Genomic DNA, 12,949 nt, shown 5'->3' on the forward strand with positions numbered 1-12,949 from the left:
GGCTGCACCCTCTCCAAGACATATCTATTCATTTTCTTGACCATCCATGAAATGTTCAATGCAGTCCTCTAACACCACAGCTCAAAGGCATCAATCGTTTTTCTGTCATTCTTATTAATTGTCCAGGTCTCCGATGTATAGCTAGTAATTGGAAAGACCATCCCCTGAATCAGATACGCCGTAGTCCTCAAACTGGCATCACTGCTCCTCAATCATTTGGAAAGGTCCATAACTGAAGATTTTCCCATTGCATTTTGTCTCCTTATTAACTGACTGTTATATCTATGGCAGGGCGATAATTTATTTATGACATGTATTTCCTATTTATATGCATCTGTTCCATTACACAAAGTAATAATATATCTTGATTAAACATTCCCTTAACAGTGTTGGAGATTTCGTACTTGTCCACACCTCATTTCTTTGCTTTATTTCCCTATATTTTGTCCCACTCTGTTGTATGTTGTTGAGTCAATTACAACTCATAGTGACTCTATGAAAAATGGATCTAAATCATGCTATCTCTTACCATCTGCAACACAACTGAGCCTACCTTTGCAGTTATTGTCATTTCATTCTGTTGAGAATCTTCTTCTCTTAAACTGACCCTCACCTTTCCAAAAGCAATATCTTTCTCCAAGGACTTACTCTGTTGTGAACACGCCTGTCATATATTAAATGAAGTTTTACCATCTTCTCCTCCAAGGAGCACCATGGTTTACTTATCTCCAAGACCTCGTTATTTTCTTGGAATTCCATGCAATACTCAGTATGCTTCTATAACACAGTGAGTAGACATTCATTCTTTTTCTGTAATCCTTTGTCATTGTCCAACGTTCAGATGCATAACCAGCAACTGAGAAGACCATGGGTCGGCTTAAATGGCCCTTAATTTTTAAACTTACTTCATTGCTCTTTATTGCTCTTGAGATGTCTCTGAATATTTTCCTAATGCTACTTTTAATTTCTTGACTGCCTGTACTAAGAGTATTAATACAGATACAATAAGATGAAATATTAGACAACTTCAATCTTTTCTCCATCTATTATAGTGCTTTCAGTTAGCCTGGTGATGAGGATTTTTGTTTTCTTAAGTTTAAGAGTTAATCTGTATTGAAGACTGCAATCTTAGATTTTTCTGCAACAAGCACTTGAGGTCCTTCTCATTTTGAGCAAGCAATATTGTTTCATATGCATAATGTGGATTATTTATGCCATATTTTTCTTCACAAGTCTGATTTCTTGAGTAACTTCTTCAGGATACAACTTGAAGAGATACTGAGAAAAGAAACAGAACTGGCATACACCCTTCTTTAGTTTAAACCATCTAGTGTTTCTTTGTTCTTTTCTGGACAACGTCTCTTGGTCTAGGCATATATTTCACATGAGCAAAGTTAAGTGTTCTAGGATTCCCAGTGTTTTCAATGTTAGCCATTATTTGTTGTGATCCACACAATCAAATGCCTTTGCATAGTAAATAAAATACAAACATACATCTTTCTTGATAATCTCTGTTATCTGACCATATTCATCTTACATCAGTAATAGTATCCCCAGTGCCACAGCCTCTTCCCTTCACAGCTTAAAGTTTTGGCCGTCTGGTGATGTACTCTTCTAACCTTTTAAAAATAAGCTTCAGCAAGATGTAGCTCACATATGATATTCATTTTTGTTACTCTCCATTTCTGTTGGATCACTTTTTTTCTTGGAATATGAATAAACATAGATATCTTCCAGTCAGTCACCAGATAACTGTCTTCCAGGTTTAAGTCAGTCTCATGAAAACATCCAAGGCTGCTTCTGTTTGTTAGAGTATATTAGTGATATTCCATCAAATGCTGAAGATTTCTTTTTACCAATGACTTTAGCATACTTTCAGCCCTTATTACCATTAGGTCTTTATTATATGCTACTTTAAAAAAATTTTATTGATTTGTGTACAGTAATTGGTTTACATTGTTTTTCCATTCATGTACATTGTGTTTGTGGGTTTCCCCCCCTCATTACACCCACCAAACCCTGTGACCCTGTGATCCCTAACCTGCCATTCAGCCCACTTGTCCCCTCCTTTTCCTTCCCTCTTCGGATATCCTTACACATCTTCGTGGTTATCCTCTGTTTTTGCAATAATACTCTTAGTCAGGATTTATCCTTATATGCCTGAGTTAGTTTACTCAGCATAATGATCTCTTGCCTCTTCCATTAGTTATCTGTTGTTGTTAAGTGCCCTTGAGTCGTAGGCAACTCATAGCGATCCTATGAACGAAAGTCCTCGACACTGGTGTGCGTGACTCTCACCCTTTCTCCAGGTTCACAGGGTTTCCAGAGGCAAGCTATTTACAGAAGTGGATGTCACTCATGCTTCCACGCATGTTACATACCATTCATTAAAAACATTGCTTCTGAGTGCTGCACAGTATTCCACCATGTGAATGTATCCTATGCTGCTTTTTTAAATAGTTCTACATCAGCTGATTAGTTTTGGTATAGTGACTCAATGTATTCCTTCCGTTGTCTTTTGATGTTTCCTGAATCATTAAAAATTTTCCCAGTAGCATACTTCACTACTCAAGCAAGCAGTCAAGCAACTTAAAGCTTAAATTTGTTCTTCAGGTGTCCCAGCTTGAAAAACACTAAACAAGTGCTTCCCTTTTTTACTTTCACATTAATAGTTAAAAAGATCAAGTTCCATCCTGAAGTGCAATGCTTTAATTGATAGGATAGTATCTATATGAATACAGGAAAACCTGCTAATACAAGTATTATTCCAAAATATCCACCCACAGCTTAAGCCAAAAGAGAGAAAATGGAGCATTTCTAACAACTTTTGCAATGACATCATTGCTGATGTAAATTGGATCATGAAAGAACAGAATTCAGAAAGATATCTGTTTGTGTTTTATCAACTATGCAAAGACATTCGACTATGTGGATCACAACAAATTGTGATTAACACTGAGAAGAATGGGAATCCCAGAACATGTTAGTGTGCTCACTTGAAACCTATGCCTAGACTAAGAAGCTGTTGTACAGAGTCAAGGAAGACAACATGGTTCAAAATAAAAAAAAAAGAATACATCAGGATATACTCTTTCTTCACACCTTTTCAATTTATTATGTGGAATAGACATTCAGGAAGCTGGAAGTTCTGAAGAAGAATGCAGTGACAGGGTTAGAAAAAGATTCCTTAACAACCTGTATTACACAAATGATACAACTTTATTCACTGAAACTGAGGAAGACTTGATGCATTTGCTGTAGAAGGTACAAGATTGCAGCGTTCAATACGAATTGCATCTCAACATTAAGAAAACAAAGATCCTCACCACTGGGACAATAGGCAGTATCATGGCAGATGGAGAAAGGATGGAGGTTCTTGATGATTTCGTCTTGCTTGGATCCACAATTAACATTCTTGCAACTGTTATCATTGTTAAGTGCCTAGAGTCGATCCTTTGAAGGACAGTCTTGAATGGAAAACTTTCTTCTTTTCTGCAAGTTCACAGAGTTTCTGCAAGCAAGTTTTTTGAAAGGGGATGTCACTCCTGCTTCCAAGCCCATTTTATTTGGGACATTCACAAAAATTTGGCCTGAGGACCATAGGCCTGAGGGCCAAAAGCCTTTTTAAAGGCAAAGCCAAATCCAATCAACTCACATACTATTGTGAGTCAGAGCCATATCCTAGTCTTAACACCAAATTGTTACTGTTTTTGTTAAGTGCCATGAGTTGTAGGTGAATCATAGTGACTCTATTAATGAAAGACCTCTGGATACTTGTATAATTTTCATCCTTTTGTCAGGTTCATTGGGTTTCCGAACACAAGCTATTTTGAAAGTGGATGCTAATTCTGCTTCTAAGCTTGCTTTAATTGGGAGCTCCATCAAACACTGTCCACCATGAGTAACCATTCTCACGTTTGACACATAAGTGTTACCTTGTTCAGCTTCACAGAAACCACGAATTACCTCTCACAGCAAACTAGCAGACAGGAAATCAAAAGATGAGTTGGGGAAACTTTTGCAATCTGAAATTTATCAAATATGAAATCATGATTCATTAATAACAATCATTGACTGGAACACAAAAGTTGAAAAGACTATTTGGTAGTCAGGAATTCTTGGTGACAGAAATGAAACTTTCCTTCAAATGATTCAATTTTGCAAAATCAATGATTTATTCTTTGCATTCTTTAGTAGACATTCCATTTGAAAAAGAGCATCTTGCAAGATCTGTACATTTATTTTCATTAAGTGAAAACCACAAACGCTTTGGTGTGCAATTTCTAAATTGTCATTGACCTTTGTTAGAAGCTTATTTTCATGCCAAAATTACAAGACTATCTAAGTAAATGTTTTCTATTTCTTTATACATTTTACATTTATATATACTTATAACAATTCTAAGACATATCTTCATAGGCATAAGGATTAAGAGTCAGTTTTATTCTTCCTAGACTTTTGAGTTTGATCTTCAAAAAATATCTTTCTGAATCATAAGAGCTTAAATGAATGATGATATTATAGTAAATCATGCCCCAACTGGTTGAAAAATATGTTTTCCTCCACTAATTAAGCCTGGCCAGTTCACAAGTGTGGTCACTTTAATTAGCTATGTGAGAAAATAAGTTCTTATAATAAGCTCTTCTACCAGAATGTTTGACTACTTGTAAGACGAGCAAGTTAATTAAAAAAGGAAAAAAAAACCCCAAACCCCAAACTATATTTGCAACAGTCAATAATTTCTTCCTAATCTTTGACATTCTGTCTGAAGATACTCACATAAAAAAGGATACTCTGTAAAGTTCATAGAAAGTCAATATATACTTACTCTTAAAATTTTATTTTACTAAATAGCTCACTGAATATTTGGGAATTATGTCACAGAAGGCAGTACATTAATTTTTTTTAAAAGATTGATTTCTGCTATAGGCTTAATTACAGCGTTTTTTTGCAAGCTTTTCTTGTTGTTCTTTTTAGGTGCCATTGAGTTGAGTACAACTCATAGTAACCCTATGAACAAAAGATTTGAGCCAGTCCTGTCCTGTGCCATCTTCACACGACCTAACACACAGGAGCCCACTGCAGCAGTCACCTTGTCATTCCATCTAGTAGAGGGTCTTTCTCTCCTTTGTCAGCTCTTCACCCTTCCGAATATCATGTCCCACTCCGAGGAATAGCACCTCCTAGCAACATGATGAAAGTCTGTGAGGTGAAGCCTCATCAGTCTTGCCTCTGAAGAGGACTCTGCCTGCACCCTCGCCAAGACATATATATTCATTCTCTCCGCCATGTATGGAATGTTCAGTGCTCTTCTCCAACACCATAGCTTAAAGGCATCAATTATTTTTCTGTCATCCTTATTCATTGTCCAGTTCTCAGATGCATAGCCAGTAATTGGAAAGACAATGGCCTGAATCAGATGCATCTTAATCCTCAAACTGACATCACTACTCTTCAATAATTTGGAAGGGTCCCTAACTGCAGATTTTTCCCACTGCAATTTGTATCCTTATTTCCTGACTGCTCGTACCAGGGTGTTAATTGTGTATCCAAACAAGATGAAGCTGTTGACAGTTTCAATCTCCTCTTCATCCATCATGACACTGCCTATTATATTGGTCCAGTGGTTAAGAATCTTTGTTTTCTTGATATTGAGACACAATCTTTAGCAACAAGTGCTTCAAATCCTCCCCACTTTAAGCAAGCAAGGTTGTATTATCTGTATAGCACAGGTTATTGATGAGTCTTCTTCCAATACTGATGCCACACTTCTCTTCATAGAGTCTAGCTTCTTGGATAATTTGCTCAACATAGATTGAACAGGTATGGAGACTGACTATATCTTGACACCTTTATAATTCCAAATCATGCCCTACTCTCCTGCTCCATTCACACAACAGCCTCCTGGTCCAGGTATAGGTTCTCATGAGCACAATCAAGTGATCTGGGATTCCATTCTTCTCAAGGTCAGCCACAATTGTCATGATCCATACAGTCAAACGCTTTGCATAGTCAATAAAGCACAAATAGACATTCTTCTGGTATTCCTTACTTTCAGCCAAGATCCATCTAATAATCAGGAATCATGTCCCTGGTGCCACAGTCTCTTCTAAATCCTGCTTAAACTTCTGGAAATTTCCTGTCTATGTACTGTTCCAGCCTTTTTTTAATAATTATCAGTATTATTTTGCTAGCGTGTGATATCAGTAATATTGTTTGAAGGCTTTTACTGTGTACTTAGTTCTAACATGAAAGGATTATAGTCTTCCTCAGCGAACTTCAAACATAAGTTGTTTAATTAATAGTTGAACACATACACACTCTTCTCTCATATTCAAAACAAATACCAATTTTTACTGAGTCAATTCTGATCTGTAGCAACTATTCATTGTGTTTCTAAGTCTGTAAATATTTATGAGAGGAGACAACTTATCCCACAGAGTATCTTAAGGCTTTCTACCCCTAAACGTTGAGTTATAAGTCAAACATACAATATAATGATTCTACAGAGTGCTTTATATGTATTTGCATGTGTCTGTTTTTATGTCCATGTTGTTCTATGTGAAGAGAAACAGAGAAAGCGACAATCAGGTCATTAGAAAAAGCTGAAACATGTTATTTTAGGTGGTTTTGAAGTACTGTTGAGCACTTAGAACATATTGATTCAGACTCAACCTAATCTGTTTGTTGAAATATATCAATTGGCTTGCCATCAATGCCTGGGACTTTGTTTTTGGCAAGTTCTTTCAGAGCAGCTTGAACTTCTTCCTTCCACAGGCTCTTGTTCTTACTTTGTTTCATGAAATTAGTCTGTGTCCACCAATTTATTTCAGTACAATGACTCTGTATACTCTTTTCATCTTCTTTTAATGCTTCTTGAATCATCTGATATTCTACCTAAAGCATCCTTAAGTACTGTAACTCGAGGCTTGGGTTTGTTCTTCAGTTTCTTGAACTAAAGAAATACAAACTGAGTTTTGGCCCCTTTGATTTTCTGACTCAAGTTCTTTGTATATTTCATTATACTATTTTACTTTGTCTTCCTGCATTTCCGTTTGAAATCTTCTGTTCAGCTCCTTAGTTTCTTCCTTTTGCTTTGGCTTCACAGTGCTCTAGTGCAGTGTCCAGCATCCTTTCTGACATCCATCTCTGTTATTTTTATTTGTCCTCTGTCTTTGTACTGACCCCCTACATTTTTCCTGGATGATATTCTCGATATCTTCCACAGTTCATATGGAACTTCAAACCTGTTCCTGAGAATATTTTGACATTCATGTGGAACAGACTCAAGTTCAAATTTTGATTCCCATGGCTTTAGCTGTCCTTAGTTCTGCTTAAACGTGCATATGAGTAATGCACTGTTTTTAAAACTAAATAACTGATAGAGAGGTCTGGTGGACTAGTGACAAAAAGCTAAAAGCTACACTACAATGCAGAATGCATGTGGTTGGAGGCCAACAGCTGCTTCACAGGAGAAGGATGGGCAATCTCCTCCCATGTGAATAACTGACTCTGAAACTTGTTGGTGGGTCAGCTATGGGTCGATTTAGACTCTATGGTATATAACAACAACAACAACAACAACATTTACTAGGACAAGATACAAGTACCTAGCCCACCCTCAACAAAACAGTGTATCCATGGCATAAAATTATCTGGACTGTCGTTCTTAGTAAGCTGCACTGCTGTCCAAAATATGCACCTCCCTGGTAGTTTGGATGCACCATTTGGTGCACAGAAGAAAGATAAACAATTCCATTGTAATAGACCAATTCAGAAACCTATCGGTCTGAACCAACTCAACAGTCATGACTTTGAACCCGAGTTTTAAAATGTATACATATATTATCTGTTGTCATTGTTATGTGCCGTCGAGTCATTTGCAAATCATAACGACCCTATGTACAACAGCTCTAAACTCTGTTCTGTCCTGTGCAAATCGTACTGTCACTGACACACCCATCCCAACTGCCCCAGTCACCGAATCAATCCATCTCCCAGAGGGCCTTCCCCTCCTGTACCAGCCCTCCACTCTCCCAAGTATGATGTTCCTCTCCAAGGACTGGTCTCTTCTTACAACATGACCAAAGTATGTCAGACGAAGTCTCAGACTCCTTCCCTCCAAGGAGCAGCCCGCTTTAACCCTCTCCAGGTTGAATCTGTTTGTTTTCTTAGCAGTCCATGGCACCCTCAGCACTCTTCTCCAACACCAGAGCTCAAAAGCATCAATTCTCCTTCTGTCCTCCCTGGTCTTTGTCCAGCTCTCTGATGCATAACAAGTGATTGCAAAGACCATGCCCTGTATCAGACGCATCTTAGTCTCCAGAGATACACCGTTGCTCTTGAGTACTTTAGAGAGGTCTTTAACAGCAAACTTTCCCATGGTAATACGTCTTTTAATTTCCTGACTGCTGGTGCCAAGAGTGTTGATTGTGGAGCCAAGCAGACTAGAGCTGTGAACAATCTCAATCTGTTCACCATCCATCCTCATGCTTCCAAGTGGTCCAGTGGTGAGAATCTTTGTCTTCTTGACATTGAGCCTCAATCCATATTGAAGGCTGCAGTCCTTGACCCTCTGCAGAAAGCGCTTCAGGTCCTCCTCAGTTTCAGCAAGCAGGGATGTGTCATCTGCAGAACATAGATTGTTGATAGATCTTCCACCAATCCTGATGCCGTATTTCTCCTCGTAGAGCCCAGCCTCCTGGATAATCTGTTCCTCATACATGTTGAAAAGGTATGGAGATAGGACACATCCCTGGTGTATGCCCTTCCCAATTTTGAACCATTCAGTGTTTCCCTGATCTGTTCTGACTACTGCCTCTTGGTCCAAGTATAAATTTCAAATTAGCATGATCAAGTGTTCTGAGATTCCCATTCTTCTCAGAGTCAGCCACAGTTTGTTGTGATCCACACAGTCAAACGCCTTTGCATAGTCAATGAAGCACAGATAGACATTCCTCTGGTATTCCCTGCTTTCAGCCAAGATCCATCTAACATTAGCTACAATATCCTTAGTACCATGACCCCTTCTAAACCCAGCCTGGACTTCCGGCAGTTCTCTGCTGATGTGCTGTTCCAGTCGTTTTTGGATAATCTTCATCAGGATCTTGCTTGCATGTGAAATCAATCATATTGTTCTATAGTTTCCACAGCTTGTTGGGTCACCTTTCTTTGGAATGGGAACAAATATAGATCTCTTCCAGTCAGTTGGTCAAGTGGTTGTTCTTCAGATTTCTTGCACAACTTGGTGAGCATGTCCAGTGTAGCATCTATTAGCTGAAATATGTCAATTGGTATAACATCTATTCCTGGAGCCTTATTTTTTACCATTTCCTTCAAAGCAGCTTGAACTTCTTCCTTCATCACCATAGGCTCTTTCTCATATGTTGTTTCATTAAATTCTTCTGTGTCTGCCAATTCCTTTCAATACAATGACTCAGTATATTCTTTCTATCTCCTTTTGGTATCTCCTGGATCATTTAATATTCTACCTAAAGCATCCTTCATTATAGCAACTAAAGGTTTGAATTTGTTCTTCAGTTCCTTGAGCTTAAGAAATGTTGGGCGAGTTCGACCCTTTTGGTTTTCTGACTCCAGCTCCTTGCACATTTCATTGTAATATTTTACTTTGTTGTCCTGTACTGCCCTTTGAAATTTTCTATTTTACCTACATTCTCTAATTAAGATCCATCTAACCTCTGCCCCCCCCAAAACCCTCCTATTATTTTGTTATATTAACTTTCAGTACAATTATCAGTATTTAAATATTTTAACACATAGAAATAACAAAGATATGCAAATATATTTGTTCAACCATGAATATGTCTTAGAAGTTTATATGTTCTTTTTCTGTTTGCAACACTTTCCTGTTTGAACAACTACAGCAACAAAAAGCTGACATTGGGAGACCTCTTCTCAAACTCTTTATTCAGCAGTAGATCAAATCACCTACCTGGGACTCACTTGGAGTCTCTTTGAACTCATGTGGTTCTTGGATGCTATGCAAATCTGTTCTGAAAGGCATCAGACATGCTATCCCTGAATTGAGGATAAAGGAAAGACATGCACATGCACACATGTTGAATTCATCGCCTTTCCCCACGATCATGGTTCTTTATCCCATTGGGCTTCCCTTATGAAATACAATGGTAATGATAAAGTTAATAACACTTTTAATATGATCAGAACAGAGCAATAAAAGAAGTAGGAATTCTTACTAAGTGCTTCTGTGTGTAATTCCGTGTTTTACAAGCCCCTAAAGTCTGTCTAGATGAAAATGTTACAGAAAAAAATACCCACAAAAACAAACCCACAAAAGAACAAAACCCTAGGGGAGCTCTGGTGGCCTAGTGGCAAGGAGCTGCAACTACAATCCCAGAGGCACACGGTTCGAGTCCACCGGATGCTCTGCCGGGAAAAGGAGAAACAATCTCCTCCTGTACCTGTCAGATCTGATTTGACGGTACAATCACACAAAAATTAAAAAAAAAGAACAAAACCCTAAAAAAACAAACACTACCATTAAAACACTTAGAAGGTAATATGAATCAGTACATTGTTTCACTTCTAATAGTAAAAACAAAACAAATCCTCATGGAGGAGTAAATAGTGACAATAGAATGGTATTTTTTTCCTCATTATGAAAATGTTTGGAAAAAAGTAAGAAGAATAAAAGTCTCAAATAAAGCTTCCAAGGCTATAAGTCAAGATTTAGGATCCAGTGTTCATAAGGGGGCTATGAGACCACCACCACCAAACTTTTAAAACATTAATCTTTTCAAGAGCATTATGAATGGAAGAGTAGTTACTGTTCTGGGTATGTACCATTGAGTTGGAAACGACCCATAGCTGAACCTACAGTAAATTTTTAGACTTATTACCCATACCACATCAAGAGACTATTGTGGAAATGGAGCAAGTTATAAAACTAGGAAAGGGGGGCATCACAGTTCAATTCTTCATCTATGCCTATTTAATCTGTATGCGGAACTAACTATTCAAAAAGTTGGACTCTATGAAGAAGAATATGGAATCAAAAGTAGAAGATGATTCATAAATAACCTTCAATATGCAAAGACAACTTTATTTGCTGAAAATGAGGAGGATGTGATGTGCTTTCTGCAGAAGATCAAAGACTGCAGCCTTTAAGATGGATGGCATCTCAACATCAATGAAACAAAAATGCTTACCATGGGACAAATCGGAAACATCAAGATACAAGAAGAGAAGATTGAATCTGTTAATGTCTTTGTCTCACTCAAACTAACAATCAATTGTACCAATAATCAGGAGATCCAGAGCTGTATTATACTTTAAAATCTGAAATCACAGACCTCTTCAAATTACTGAGGAACAAAATTCAGTTTGTGGATGGAGGTGAGTCTGACTCCGGGAGAGTCTTTTCAGTCATTTGCTATGCATCTGTGAGCTGGACAGTGAATAAAAATGATGGAAGAAGTGGTACCTTTGAACTGTGGTGTTGGAGAAGAGTATTGAATATCCCATAGACTGTCAAAACAACAAACAGATATGTCATGGAGAAGGTGTACTCAAAGAGCTTTCTGGATGTAAGGATGATAAAACATCATCTCACACACTATGCACATGTTGTTAAGAGAGGATATTTCTTGGAGAGGAACATTAAGCCTGGAAAGGTGGAGGTGAAAGAGAGGTAGACTCTTATACAGGTGGATTGACACAGAAACTACAGCAATGCACTGATGTATGTCAGAGATTGTGAGGATAGTACACGCAGGACAGGGTTCAGATCTGTTCATAAGGTTTCTAACAACAACAACAACAACAACAACATTAAATGACAAGGGAAGAAATTACCATTCTCTCTCCCATTGAGCAGCCGGTGGATCTGAACTGTGTGCCTTTGGATTAGCCGTTCAGCTCTTACCATAAATCTACAGATCACCCTTGGTAAAGTGGATGGTCAGGAAAAGGAGAAAGATCATAAAGGAGATGGATTGAAACCATTGTGGATGGAATAATGGGTTAAAACCACAGAGATCTTTAAGGGGGTGCGAGATCAGACAGTATGTCATTATATTATGTGAAGGGCTACTATAAGTTGGAACCAACACACCAGCTCCTAACAACAATAGCACATTTTTCAGACATTTCCTATCTGGATAATAATTGTAAAATAGAAAAATGTTTTGATCCCAAAGGATTTAAGATTGTTTGGTTTTAATAAATTAATTGTTGTTATTGTGTACTGTAGAGTCCAAACCAAATCATAGCAGACCCTCCGGCAGGTACTCACAGGCAGTAAATCTCATGGGGGGATATTGTCCATCCTTCTCCTACAATAAATTAATTACTATTAATTATTATTATCATTATAAGATATTAGAAGCAGGAGTAGCATCCACTTCCTAAACAACATGCCTCTTGGAAACTCTATGAGCTTTGATAAATGAGAATAGTTATAGAAAGGCTTCATGCCTTTTGTTCATAGGGTCGCAATGAGTCATGGTCGACTTCACAGCAAGCAACCCTGTGAAGAACAGCTCAGAACTCTGTTCTATCCTCCCTTAACTTCACCATTTCTGATGTGCTCCAGGACATTGTCGTGGGTCTTCCTATTTTTCTCTGACCTTCTACCTTTCCAGGTTGCTGTTGTTGTTGGTATGTGCCGTCGAGTCGTTTTTGACTCATAGCGACGCTATGCACAACAGCCTTAAATCCTGCTCTATCCTGCGCCACCCGCACGGCCTCTGACACACCCATCCCGATTACCCCAGTCACCGAATCAATCCATCTCATAGAGGGTCTTCCTCTCCTTCGCTTCCCCTCCACCCTGCCAAGCATGATGTCCCTTTCCAAGGACCAGTCCCTCCTTGCAACATGCCCAAAATATGTCAGATGAAGCTTCAGAATCCTTGACTCCAGTGAACTCTCTGGCTTCACCCTCTCCAGGACAAACCTGTTTGTTCTC

Source organism: Elephantulus edwardii, unplaced genomic scaffold (assembly GCF_000299155.1).
Source record: "Elephantulus edwardii isolate Elephantulus edwardi_28Jun2011 unplaced genomic scaffold, EleEdw1.0 scaffold00159, whole genome shotgun sequence".
In the NCBI taxonomy this organism is placed as follows: domain Eukaryota; kingdom Metazoa; phylum Chordata; class Mammalia; order Macroscelidea; family Macroscelididae; genus Elephantulus; species Elephantulus edwardii.